Source organism: Protopterus annectens, chromosome 2.part0 (genome assembly GCF_019279795.1).
Source record: "Protopterus annectens isolate FY-2018-M chromosome 2.part0, PAN1.0, whole genome shotgun sequence".
Classification (NCBI taxonomy): domain Eukaryota; kingdom Metazoa; phylum Chordata; order Ceratodontiformes; family Protopteridae; genus Protopterus; species Protopterus annectens.
Genome location: NC_056728.1, coordinates 1,454,511,292 through 1,454,526,556, shown reverse-complemented (window position 1 = coordinate 1,454,526,556; position 15,265 = coordinate 1,454,511,292).

The following is a 15,265-nucleotide window of genomic DNA, read 5'->3' as shown; positions in this document are numbered from 1 at the left end:
TCTATTCATTCGTATTTAATGATGCTGCTATCCATTCTGATGTGTTTGTATATATTAAAGCATATGAACAAAACCCCAAGCCTACCTATTATTTGTATTAGAGATGATGGAGCAACATGGTGTCAGAAGTGGCATCCAGAAGCAAGACTGAGAGAAGTGTAGCAAATAAAAAGGAGCGAATCATTCCCAAAATGTGCAAACTTCACAAAACAGGTCAGAAATGAATTTCAGGTATTAAAACTTGCTCAGCACTATTTATTTTCGCATAATATGAAATGGGGCATACAGAATATTCTAAATAAATGCCACATAAGCAGATAAGTACAATATTGATAAAAATATTTGAATTACTCTGAATTGCATAAAATGAATAAAATAAAGGGAATCAACTACATTTTTGCAAAGCATATGTATTTCCATATTAAGCAAAGATATCCGAGTTATTAGAAGTGTATAAATTGTTCGCATGTTGGTGCAGTATTACAGTAAAATTATTTCACAAAGTACAGCCATTACAGTGCATATTTAGCAAAGTAAAGTATTTCAAAGAGTTTATTATGCATTTAGATGTTATTGCAAGCTCACAGAACTGTTTGTTCATACATAATTAAAAGGGCCTTATTTTCAGTATGTTTGTGTATACTTTGTGGGCATGGCAGATAGATTTCGAAAACTGAGTGCACTTGTGTTTGACAGTAATATTGCTGAGAACTGGAGATTGAGCAAGAGTACAACATTTTCTTGCAGGCTGTATTTTCTGATATAGATGACCATACAAAGGCATTTATTCTGCTTAATCTAGCTGGGTCAGAAGCCATAGAAAGGATAATGCTCATTTGTGTATGCACCTGCTGTCTATACTGGAGAGGTGGAAAACCATCATATTGTTGCACATGCTGAGTCAAGAGGGGACTCAGAGTACTTGAAATGTAAATTTAGAGAAATATGTAACCCCCAAACAAATGTTACAATGGAAAGGCACTTATTTTACATGAGGGATCAAAAGCCTGGAGAAACTTTTGCAGCATATATAAATGACCTGAGAAATAAAGCTAAAACATGCAGACTTGGTGATTTAAGAGATGAGCTGACAAAAGGCAGACTTGTGTGTGGGATAAAAGATGATGCTGTGAGAAAGATTTTGCTTTGTGACACTGATTTAACTTTGAATAAGGTCATTGAGATTTGTCAGATATACGAGCTCACGGAAAAGCACACTAATATGCTTACAAACAAGAACAGCTCAAGAATGTGATAAAGCTCATGTTGATGATATGCAGCACGTAGCTGAAAGAAACAGGCCCAAGCACATGGCAGCTGTATCCCCTAAAGCACTCACTGGTAAACCCCAGAACTTTCTAGCACATTCCAGACTTCACACAGTCTCAGTGAAGCATAAGAGTGAATCAGCAAACTCAAAGCATGGGCCCCAATCTAGTTTCATTACCAACTGTCATAATTGTGGTGGTAATCATGAATCTAAAAGGGAAAAGTGTTTACTTTTTGGTCAACAATGCCACAAATGCAATAAATGGAATCATTTGAAAAGATTTTGCAAATCAAAAGGCATACATTCTTTTACTGAAGTTGAACATTTTAAGAAATGAGTTGATCGGTTATACTGTGGCAACTCCACTCTTTATGTTGACGGTGTGTCAGTGCTTCATGAAATGGTCAATGCAGTAGATTTAAGGGCAAAGAATGAAGTATGTTGTACTGTTCAGATAAATAGCAAACTCACAGAGCTCAAAGTTAATATAGATTCCAAGTGCAATGTTATGGCAGCAGAAACATTTGCTAGAGAATGTAAATGTAAAAGGCTTGATTTGGCAAAGTGTGCAAAGCTTGTTGCTTAAGGAGGTGAAGAAATTCAAACCAAAGGCTCAATAATCCTTTCCTGTTGCTTCCAGCAGAGTGGAAGAAGCTACAATGTGTTATTTTATGTGGTCAAGAGGCACATCCAGTCATTATTAGGGCTCAGAGACAGTTTGAAAATGTGAATGCTTTCATTTAATAAGGGAATCTACCATCTTAGCTTAAAAGACCATTACTCTAATTTTGCCCAGCACATTTTTTCCACCTATGATCATCTTTTCAAAAAAACTAGGCAAACTTCCAGTTGTGTACTCCATGAAGTTAGATCCAGAGGTCAGTCCAGTTATCAAGCCAGCACACAAAGTTCCAATAGCCATGCAGGAAACAGCTAAAGCTGAGTTAGATAAAATGGTGTGACAAGGTATAATTTCTTCAGCGGAAACTCCAACTGAATGGGTAAATGGGTATCTTCCATGGTGGTAGCTCATAAGAAAAGCTCAGATTAAATCAGAATATGTATTTGTCCATGAGATTTGGACAAAGTGCTAAAAAGACCTCATCATCCAATGTGTATAGTTGAAGAAGTCGCAGCCTTGATGCTAAACGCCACTATTTTTTCTGTTTTAGATGCAAAGAGTTCATTTTGGCAAATTCAGCTTAACAAGAAATCATCATTACCCACTACTTTTAGTACTCTGTTTGGTAGGTACATATCTTTGAGAATGCCCTTTAAGATAAATTCTGCAAGTGAATTCTTTCAGCATGTAATGGAGGTTCCTGGTAGGAAGTCATGATGAAGCAGAATGTAACAGAAACCTCAGAAAAGTTCTAGAAAGGGCACATCAAGTCAGTCTTAAGCTCAACCCACACAAATCTAAGTTTAGGCTACAAGAAGTTCTTTATGTTGGTCATTTATTTATGAGTATAGGCTAACAACCAGACCCTTCAAAACAAATAGCCATTCTCAATATGCCAGCTCCAGACAATGTCCAAGCCCTGGAACATTTTCTTGGCATGGTCAACTACCTAGGCATGTTCATTCCAGACTTGAGCCAACTTTCAGCACCACTCAGAGAGATGACATGTAAAGATGTATCCTGGTCATGGTTAGAGCAACACCAAGGAGCATTTGATGTCCTGAAACAGAGAAGTGCTGCAACTCTCAAATACTATGATGCTCCCAAGCCAGTTACACTTTCCTGTGATGCTTCGAAAATTGGTCTTGGTGCAGTCATTCTGCAAGAGGATCAAACTGTTACCTGTGCATCGAGAACTCTTACCAAACTGAAATGCAGTATGCCCAGACAGAGAAAGAGCTTTTGGCAATTGTGTTTGCATGTTCGAAGTTCCATGATTATGTTTATGGTAGACCTATCCAGATCAAAACAGACCACCAACCATTAGTCACTATGTTGAGAAAGCCAATGCATTCAGCTCCAGACAGACTGCAGTGTATAATGCTGAGATTGCAAAAGTATAATGTCAATCTTGTCTACAAGAAAGGCAAGCTTTTTTATCTTGCTGATACCTTATCCAGATCACCCAGAAATACCACTGAACAGACTGACAAACAAGGTTCTCATTCGAGTGATGATTTTGAAGTCATAGAAATGAGAAATTTTCCTTCCGTATGTCTTGATGAGCTGAAAGATCACACACCCACAGATCCAATTTTACAAAGGCTTCACCACTTTATCAATCAAGGATGGCCATCAAAGCAATCTAGTTTACCTCAAGAAATGCAACCTTATTTTCCATACAGAGATGAGATTTTGTCTCACAAAGGTATCATAATGAAAGGTGCTAAAGTAATTATTCCAAAGTCCTTGCAACCTGAGTACATTACTACCTTGCATCATGGTCAGCCAGGAACTGAATCTACCAAAAGAAGGATGAAAGGACTTGTATTTTGACCATCTATGTCACAAGACATAGAGAGAGCATTTTCATCTTCTTCTGTGTGTAATAGTACAAAGCCTCATCAACAGAAAGAACCACTTCAGCCAAACCAGATTCCAGATCTACCTTGGTCGACACTAGCCACTGATATCTTTGAGTGGAATGGTTGACATTATTTGATGTTAGTTGTCTCTTATTCCAGTTTGTTCAAGATTGACCTGCTTCCTAACCTAGCATCCAGTACTATCATTACTAAGATGAAGCATCATTTTGCTGTACATGGTAGTCTGCACAAAGTTATTTCTGACAATGGCACACAGTTTACAAGCCACCAGTTCAAAAGGGTTTACCTTTATAACGGCGATCTCAAAAAGGTTGACCACGCTTCCGTGAACTCCGAAACACGAATGTCCCAAATGTCGAAAACCACATGCGCGAACGGCTAAATATCGCCCCCTTTTGATCCATGGTAGCACTGGTGTAGAGGTGTGGCGTGGCTGGAAACATCAAAATTCAACATTATTTCGACATTTAAGAAGTGTTGCAGTTTCGTATTCGTGGAAAACAGGTCGACAAAGTGGTAGGTCGATCATATGTGATCGACGATATAAAAGTAAACCGTTCAAAAGATTTGATGAAGAATGGGACTTTACTCATGTCACAAGTAGTCCAGAGTACCTGCAGTCAAATGGTTTGGCAGAATGCACAGTGCAAAGTGAAAAACAGTTACTTGAGATGTCAAAATGACATAATAGTGGGAGTTCAAAATGGCCGCTGTTCTGTGAGCACTGCTATCACCTAGGTCTCGATATACCCTGGATTAAAACAAACCCAGAAGGCAACGCAGAATTAATAATACAGAAATAACTGTAGATATTTACTGCTAATATCATCCAGCAAACAAAAGAGGAAGAAAAAGTGACAGATTCAGCTCAGAAACAGCAGGATTAACTAAGATTTCTGAATAACAGCTTAAGCAATGTGCTGCTAAGGCCCTGCATCTGACTGCAAGATTGGTAAAACACTATACAGCAAGATGTCAAAAGAGGAAAATAATATGGAAACAACAACAACAACTAAGACCAAATTCTCAGTACTAGCCTCACCTGAGAAAGACACAACTTCAAAAAGACAAAAGACAACTAAACAAACTGACAACTCTAAAAATACAAATAAATCCAAGACAGACCAGCCAGCTAATCTGGAAGACATAAAATCTGCCTTATTACCTATCCAGCAAGCATTAAAGGACTTATCATTACAATTTCAAACCTTTGGTGACTCATTCAGCCAAATAATATCCAGAATGGAAAAATCTGAGTCCAAAATAATAGAAAATGAAATAAAATAGACTCTATTTCTCAAAAACTGATGCCCATGACAAAGAAATACAAAACTTACAAGCAAAATTAACAGACCTGGAAGCAAGATCTCGAAGGAACAATATCATCATCAGAGGAATACCTGAAACTGTACTTCATAACAATCTAATACCAACAATCAAGCAAATAATAAATTCCCTCCTAGAGGAATCTGAAGAAATGCAGCAAATAACAATAGAGAGAGCCCACAGAGCCCTGAGGGAAATGCAAACATCACTGAAACCAAGACCTGTCTATATTAAAATATTAAACTACCAAGATGTAAATAAAATCATACTGGCAGCAAAGAAAAAGGCACACTCACCTGGAATAATAATAAAATCTCCTTTGCTCAAGACCTCCCAATACAAATAAGACAAGCAAGACAACTACTATCTCCATACTGCAGGTTCCTAATAGAAAAAAAATCAAATTCCAGATGAAATATCCAAATCAGTTAATCTTTTACATCAAAGAGGTTAAATACATGGTTGCTAACCCCAAAGAGGCAAAAGAGACATTCCTGGCTGTTTTCAAGCAAATTCCACCTTCAGAAGTGAAATAAATCCACAAAAAAAGATAAAGGTCCCTTGGATGAAAAAACAACCCCATTTTTGCGCACTCTAGCTGGGATCCAACTCTGAAATCTTTCCCTTGCTGTCTAGGCCCTTGGGTCATTGATGTGAGCCATGAGGAACACAGGAAAGGGAAGTACAGCCTGGGTGGGAACCAAAAATGAACTGCTGTTTCCAATGCACGAATATAGGAAGGAAGTTCCCATCTCAGATATTGGCTTGCAAATTCAGTCCCCCTAGGCTTTTGATGGCTTCATTAAGAACAGTCAGACAAAATGGATTTCAACAAGCTCCAAAGGATTTTACTGCCTGAAAAATGAAAATTGATCTGCACCAGCTAAAAGAAGAAAGCTGCACCATAGATGTCAACCAACCTGCAAGCAAAACCTTGAAGAAATAAGGTACTGTTGAACTGAACCATTCACTAAAACAGTACACCTAATACTGTGTAGGTGAATGAAACTCCAGCCTTAAATAATAGGCAAGAAATAAACTGTCAGAATTATGCTAGCTCATAGATTAATATTGGGAAAAAAGGGAAAAAATTGTTAAATGTTTTATGTAAATACTAGAAATGTGTTAAAAGATCCTGGAGAGAAGTAATCTCAGGAAATTAGTAAAATAACCTAACAATCCTGGGATAATGTAAATATAGCCTTAATATGTCAACTATAGCAGAAGGACTGTTTGGCTAAGCTGTTTTTTTTTTTTTTTTTGTCTCTCTATACTTCCTACTTCTGTTAAATAGGTGCCAAGTATATATTTTATAACCCACACAGATTGATGTGGAAAAACATCACTATAGGCACCAAAGAAGGCCGAAACCTGAATAAGTAAAGGGGAGGAAAAAGAAGTCAAATGAGAGAAAAATGTAAAATGACAAGATTGATTGTTTAACAATATTACTATGGTACACATATTGCTATAATTTACTGAGGAATGTATATTAATATGCTGTTTTAAAAATACTATTAGAAAGAATTAGTCACAAGACAAAAACAATACATGCTGTACCTTAAATGCAATACCATCACTGTATAAATAATATGTTGGAAGAGGCTAGGGATATTAAGTAGCAGTGTTTGTTGAGGGAACTAGTTTGTTCAGCTTTGTCCACATTGTTTATAGTAACACAGGGGGGATACTATGGAGTAAATCTATATCTAAAAAGAAAACACGTTCTAAGATTAGACGTAAAGGTAAACCATATATTGAACCTTCATCCCCCCCCTGATTATTCCTGGTCCAGGGATATAGTGGTTAGGCACAGTGTAGGGACGGGGATAAATAGATGCTTTCCTAAACCATCACACAGTAACACATACAAAACTAACAAAACAAAACTAATATACATGGCATATCTAAGGAATACACCTAATAAATAAATGAGGGAAATAGAATCATGGAATGTTAAAGGGCTCCAAAACAAGAAGAAAAGAAAACTATTCTTACACCTTACATTAAAAACCACAGCCAACCTCATACTAATACAAGAAACGCACTTGACTGCAGATCAATGGGCAGAAATTAGCAGAAAGAAATGGATAAGTCAAATCATAGCTTCAGAGGGAAAACAAACAGTGCTGGGGCTGCCATAATAATTAAAACCAATTTAAGGAAAAAATACTTAAAACCAAAGCTGACAAGGAGGGAAGATGGTGCTATGTAACATTTAATAGTCCTACAATACCAAAACCTATAATGGTACTTAATGTTTACGCACCCTGTAATAACCAACAACACTTTTTTATGTCATTATACCCAACCTTAAACCAATTTAAAGATCACTACCTAGTGATTGGAGGTGACTGGAATACATATCAAAACCCAGAAAAGGATAAATCTAATCTGACCAAATCACATAATAAACAACCCACATTAGCCCTTAATGAACTCAAACAAGATTTCAAACTACATGACCCTTTTAAACATGGGAACAGTGCAGATAAAACAGGGAAATTCACATTCTATTCGCAATGCCACAAATTGTGGTCAAGGATAGACTTCTTCTTAATCTCTGACATATTCATTAACATGGACCCAACAATAACTATACATACCAGGTTCTTTTCAGATCACTCCAAAATCACACTGAACATTAACTGGGACAAAAAGATATATTTAGAGAATAGGGGTCATAATTGGTCATTAAACCCTAATTTACTTTCCAAAATGGATGTAATAAAAGAAATAGAAGCAATACTAAAAATAGCTCTTACAAATATCACTAACTCCCAAGTACCAACTGACATAGAATGGGCTGCAACCAAAGCACAAATCAGAGGATTGTTTATCAAAAAGCAGCATACTATAAAAAATACAACTGAAAGAGGAGCATATACTGAAAGGGAAAATAGAGCATCTTGAAAAGAACTAATAAATAACCCTAAGAACCAAACAGAAGCAGAACTTTTAAAACTGCAAAGGGATCTATATATGTTAGAAACCAGGAACCTATCTTTCTATGAAGCCAGAATGTTAGCCACTTACGCAGAAGAAGCTCAAATACCATCTAGAGCTCTGGCCAGAATTATCTGCCAACACAAAAATGCCTCCAATATATCAGAAATAAACTACAGAGACAAAAACTACACAAAAATGAAGACATTATTAAAACATTTGAACAAATATACTCTCAAATATATGGAGCACAAATACTACAAACCTCAAAGGAAGATAGAACTCTTTTTCTTCAAAAACTGAAATTCCCTAAACTCAATTTAGACCAACAAAAAAAACTAACTGAGCCGATATCCATCAGTGAAATTATTACAACAATCAAACACTTAAAAGTGCATAAGGCTCTGGGTCTGGGTGGACTCACATCAGAATTTTACAAAGCATTTTCCCCCTTGATAGCCAAACTACTATACTATACACTGAAGTACATAATAAACTATAAAATAAATGATATCCACTTTAAGGCCTCTAAAACTATATTTATATTAAAAGAACACACAGACCCCAAAAACCCCGACAGCTATAGACCCATCTCCCTCTTAAATATAGATACTAAAATATTTACCTCTATACTTGCAAACAGAATGAAAAATCTGATAGAAAAAATCCTCTCCCCAGAACAATCCGGTTTTACACCACATAGACAGACTAGTGACAATACATTAACATTAGATGCACTAATATCCTACGCTAACCGATACAATATCAACATCTACACAATGGTAGTGGATGCCCACAAGGCATTTGATAGGGTTAATCTAAAATTCTTACTCCAAACACTACCCTACTTTAATATACCCAATAACTTCATTCATATCATCCAAACTCTCTATAGCAACCCATACACATCTCTGTATATAAATAAAATTTGGTCAGATAGGATCCTAATAAAAAATGGAACGAGACAAGGATGCCCACTATCACCCTTCCTGTTTAACCTATACCTAGAACCACTCTTTCTATACATTAAACAAAATACATATCACAATCCACCATCAATACACAACTTCAAAATATACCTCACTGCATTTGCAGATGATCTGAACATATACTGCATTACACCAAATTCAGATATAAACAAAATGATAGCTGCAATTGAACATTTCTCGACTATGTCTAACTACAAACTAAACCTTAATAAAAACTAATATTTTCCCCCTAAAAACACCCAAACTCATCTCACTAATACCATTGTTAAACACAATAAAAATTAAAGAAGAAACTAAATACCTGGGAATCACCTTTTTCCAGAGTAACAAAGACTTCTACCAACTCAATGTAAACCTTAAATGGCAAAATATAATGCAAGACTGTAAAAGATGGAACAACCTAAAACTACCATTCTTAGCCAAAGTATCAATAATCAAAATGAACATTTTACCTAGATTAATGTATATATTCATGACATCACAGACAACAATACATAATAAATTCTTCAAACAAATTCATACCTTCCTAGCAAAATTTATATGGGAACCCAAAAAAAACAGAATCTCCTATCCAAAATTAACACTCCCCAAAAGGCAAAGGAGGACTAAATCTACCAGATTTTAAAATGTACTACTCGATCATTAACACTAACAGAATATTGAGAATAGCTGAACATAACCCGTCAATGGAAAATTGGTCTCCTCTCTGGGTGACAATATATTATAGATATATTAAAGCTCTAGGTTTCAATCCCAAAGCACTTCCATTCCTGAAGCAGAAAGAAATACAAACTTATAACATTATAGAGCCCTTAAAACATTCTATCAACCCAGTGCAAAAACTCTTTCAATTCTTGAACCTTAGACATGCCATGACAATACTGCAACCCCTTCATAAAAACCCAAATTTAAAAATAAACAATAAGATGCTGGACTTAGTCCCTTTTCCCAGACTAAAAGATAAAACAGTCCAAGATATCTATCCCTACCTTAACTGTTCAATACAAGAAATGAGGACCAACTTAAACCTCCCTAAATCACACATAATAATCCTAAGACAAATCAAAGAACTGTGTTCCAGTTATCTCCAAAATATTCTATGACCAATAGTGACATAGAAACTTGTAGCAAGCTTTGGAAAACTATTATCACAACAAAGAAAACTATTACCAATTCATATAAAATGATAAATGAAATCAAATACCAGAAGGACCTCCTCTTCTCTAACTACTGGAGAAAAATTAAACCATCCATAGATGATCAGCAAATAAGCCAGGCAATCAATCTAACACTGAAGATTCTACCCCTCAAAAAGTTAGCATACACTCAGCTCATGATCAATAATAATGCTTATTTTACAACTGCAATCCTACACAAAGTTAACACATCAAAATCACCTTTCTGCCCACACTGTAAAGACCAGATAGCTGACTTAATCCATGTATTTTGGAGCTGTAAATGTGTCTATAAACTCTGGAACTCTCTCAAGGTACAATTACAAAAAACGGGTTATCAAACATCAACATTAACTTGGGAATTCACTCTGTTACACATTCTCCCACCCAACATCCCAAGAAAACAAGCAAATACACTTTTAACAATTTTCCTACTAATGAAACTGTATATAGCTTTTAAATGGCTAGATACAATAAATATCTCTTGGGAGGGTTTTAAACAAGTAGCTATACAACACCTTTTAGCTCATAAAATAGTAATAGATAAAAGAAACAAAAACATGAAATCCAGAGAAATTTGGGAACAAACCTTTAACATCATATTAGCATAATTCTTCACACAGCAACTTAGAAATACACTATAATGGAACCAAAGAACACATACAAGTTCAGATATTAAATAATAACTTGGATATTACAAATGTATATACTGTCTATATAACTGTGGAATTAACAATGAAAGCATCTATGTACATAGTGTAAATAGATATGTTGTATGACCTATAGCCTGTAGTATTTGACATCAATGTATAACATATGTATATGTGAGTATGTGTATGTATGTATATATGTGTGTATGTATGTATGTATATATATATATATATATATATATATATATATATATATATATATATATATATATATGTGTATGTATGTGAATGTATGTATGTGTAGGTATATATATATATATATATATATATATATATATATATATATATATATATATATATATATATATATATATGCACGCGGTCATGTTGTAAGATGGTTTTTATTTGTGACATTTATTAATGTAAAAATAAAAATAAAAATTATTGAAAAAAAAAAATGACATAATAGTAATATTTTCCTGAATCTCTTGAATCTCCGAAATGTTCCTCATGATAAACATCTTGGTTCACCTGCTCAGCGACCTCTGTCAAGACAAACCAGAACCACATTACCAATCATTAGTCATTTGTTGGTTCCATGTGTCAAGAAAAACTTGTTAATGAAAGCCAATCTGTTGAAGAAGCACCCATCCCAGAAGTCCTACTAGGATAATACCAGCAAACTGCTCAATCCATTATGAGAGGGAGAAATGGTAAGGATGGAGACAACCAACGGTTATGACTGGATTTGTGTCATGAAGAATATTGGTCCAGAGCCATGATCGTACATTGTGGAATCAGAAGGAGCAACTTTTAGGTGGAATCTGAAACATTTGAGACTGGTGTCTGAGCCTATACCACAGCACATAACCTGTGAGCGAGATGCCTTATCTCAGAGTGAGTTGTCAGGTGTTCCAATTCCAGAGGAAGTTCCAGAGGACATTCCTGTTCCTATGACAAATCCAAAAGTTCCTGATATAAGTTGTGCACCACAGACTGTACCTGTTGCTAAATTTAGTCCCAGCTGTTATGTTACAAGATACAGTCACATCTCTAAACCCTGTAGCAGATAGGAAGCAACTTGGACATGAACATTGTGTTTTGTTTCCAATGTACATAGTAATGCATTCCTAACTCTGATATTGTTTTGTATAAAGGCAATCTTTTTAAGAAGGCGGATGTAGATCAATATATGTGTATATACCTTTAAGAAGCTATCCAAGGGCTTGTTCTAGAGTATAAATACTGAGCACGTGCAAGCTAGACTACTATTTTGTAGTTAGCTGTTGAGGTGTAAGCATGTATATATGTAAGCTCTGTTTGTTAACTAGTTTGCTCATATTTAATGATGTTGCTATCCATCCTGATGTGTTTGTATATATTAAAGCATCTGAATGAAACCCCAAGCCTACCTATTATTTGTATTATAGACGAACAAGTGACAGAACCTTTGTGGTCTCTCCAGTTAATGCAGATGCTTGGAAAGGTACATACAAAAAGGGGCATTGTACTGAATTATTGCCCTGATGAAAAGAGTACCGGGAGGTTATAACTTCTTTTTTTCTCAAGGCAATGGCCTTACTTATGAGATGAGCAATATAGAATGCCCTTCTTACCACTGGAGAGACATGGTGATCAAAGGTAAGGTTGCTTTCAACCTGTGTGCCCAGGTCTTTCACAACTGATTGCATACTTAGGGTGTTGTTATTGATGTGGTAGTTAGCAGGAATATCACTGTTACTAAAAGGGATGATAATACATTTTTTTGCATTCAGTTTAAGGCCATGACTTTAGCACCAGTCATTTATTTGTGTAACACCCTAGGATGTTGACATTGTTTGGATATTCTGTGACCGCTCCCAGTTTGCAGTCATCAGCAAACTTTGTCAGCCACAGACCTTTAGTTTTAGCTTGCACTTCTGAGAAATAGATTCCAAACAGTAGAGGTCACAGGACTGATCCCTGTGAAACACCATGAGTTTCAGGTCTGTTGTTTGAGGTGGATTCACCTATTTTGACTATATGGATTCTATCAGTGAGCCAGTTAGTGACCCATCTGATGATATATGGATTGATACTAGCTGGGTGAGTTTGTCACTTATGCCTGAGTGGGGGAAAGTGTCAAAGGCCTTGGCTAAGTCTAGGTAGGCTGTATGCACAGATTTCCCCTCATCAATGGCCTTATTGACTGTCTCAACAAAGTTCACCAGGTTTAACAGGCATGATCTTCCTTTGACAAATCCAAATTGAGTACGGTCAAGTGTTTGGAGGTTACCAATATCTTTGTTGATAAGGTCCATGATGATTTTCTTCATGGCCTTGCAGATAAGGCTAGTTAGGCTAATAGGTGCATAGTTTCTGGGGTCAGTGGAAGCACCACCTTTGTGCAAGGGGATAATGGTGGCCTTTTTCCATTAAGCCTGGATGAAGCCAGTGCTTAGACTATGATTGAAAAGAGTACCCAATGGCATTGCTAGTTCTTGTTTTAGCCCATGTAGGATACAGCCTCGGATGTTATCAGGTCCCGTGGATGCTGTGTTTTTGACCTTAGACAGGGCTTTCACCACCTGCTCTTTAGCGATACAAAGTAGAGGATAGGTGGTAGGGATGTCTTCAGGTAAGTGTGGCAGGGACAGGGGAGTGAAGTTTTCACAGAACTCGTTGGCTAACAGGTTAGCAAAGTCCACAGGCTCAGTATATGTGGTATCATTAACCACCAGTTTGGCACAAATCTGGCCTTTCCTTTTAGGCTATGGATGTAACTAAAGAACACCTTATGGTTGTCTTTACTTGATGAAGCATAGTTGGCTTTGGAGGACTTCACAAGAAGGCTTATTTGCTTGTTTAACCTGAGGAGGGAGTGTTTCCAGTTTAGCGCTCCCTCCCTCTTACTCTTAGAAAGCAATTTCTTCCTCTTATTGTAAAGCCTGTTAATGGCAGTTGTCTACCAGACAGGTTTGCCCTTCCTTGAGGAGCTTGTTTTGATCTTATCAGGTATGGCTGAGTCAATGCAGTTGTTCAGGTGTTTGTATAAAGCATTTGTGTAGAACTCGGCATAGTTGCCAGTTCCATCTGAGGTGGGAGGTGCAGTGAAGCTATTTATACCATCCTGTCAGAGGTTATAATCTACTTTGGAGAAGATTTTTAATTTAGTTGGTGCTAGGGGTGGGTCAGGTGTGATAATAACTAGGAATTAAACTAATTTATTGTCAGATCTCACCAGGGAAGACCTCACAATGGGGGTGCTACAGTGGCCCCCCATACTGGTAAGCACCAGATACAGGATGTTGGCACCCTTGTGGGGGTGTCAACTAGATGGTCCAGGGCATTGGAGTTAATGAAGTCAAGGAACCTTTAAGCAAGTGAATTTGCACACAAGTAATTTCCCCAGTCAATGAATGGGTAGTTAAAGTTGCCCAAACCATGGTGTTCGGACATATGTTGATAGACTCAAGTAGATCCAAATAGGCAGAGTGGGTGTCCTGATTCATGGAGGGGATCCTGTAGCTGGCAATGACTTGAATAGATGTCCTATCAGCAGTTAATTGCACCTGAAGTATCTCTAGTAAATCATGTTGTCTAACCAATCTGGAGGTTTATTTATCTTTAGTGAATATTGACAACACTGCCTCCTTTAGTTTTTATACCATCAGTTTGTGGTCTGAACATGTGGAAAGAGATGTAGCCAAATATGGCTGGAGTGTTCTCTACAGCCTTGAATCAGATGTCCATGACTACACAAATGTTTTTGTTTTCCAAGGTCAATACTGCTTCCAGTGAATGCAGTTTCATGTTAAGACTCCTAGTGTTTAGCAACAAAACCTTGAGGTAGTTCTTAGATGGAGTTCTTACATCAGGAATTTTGTCATTGTGACGCTGCCTAAAAAAGGCACTATGGGGATGGCAAGAGTCTTGGCCAGTAGCCAATGTCCCAGGAGTGACAGATGAAGACCATCTCTGGCAAAGCATTGAGGTCTGTCGATCATGTCATTCCAGGTTGACAGATACTGTATCACTCTGGAATGACACCAGAAATTAAGCCAATTATTGACGTCAACCATTTTCTGTTTGTACTGAGGCATCATCCTAGGTGAAGGTAAAATGCTGCTTAAGGCTAGGGATATACCAGCCTGAGAGACATAGTCCGAGAGCTCAAGCATGTCTCTCTTCATATATTCCACAGAGTTACACCTCAAGTCGTTCACACCAACATGGACTATGACAGAGTCATAACAGAACCTGTTGTTACCAGATTTGAATGTATGTGTGACATGGTGGATCCTGGCACCTGACAGACAGCTGACCGTAACCGTCTCCTTATCAGGCCTGGTGAGAGGGACATCTGTGTGTCTCATGATGGAACCCCCTTAATGTGTCAACTACCTTTAATTCCCCTGTTCA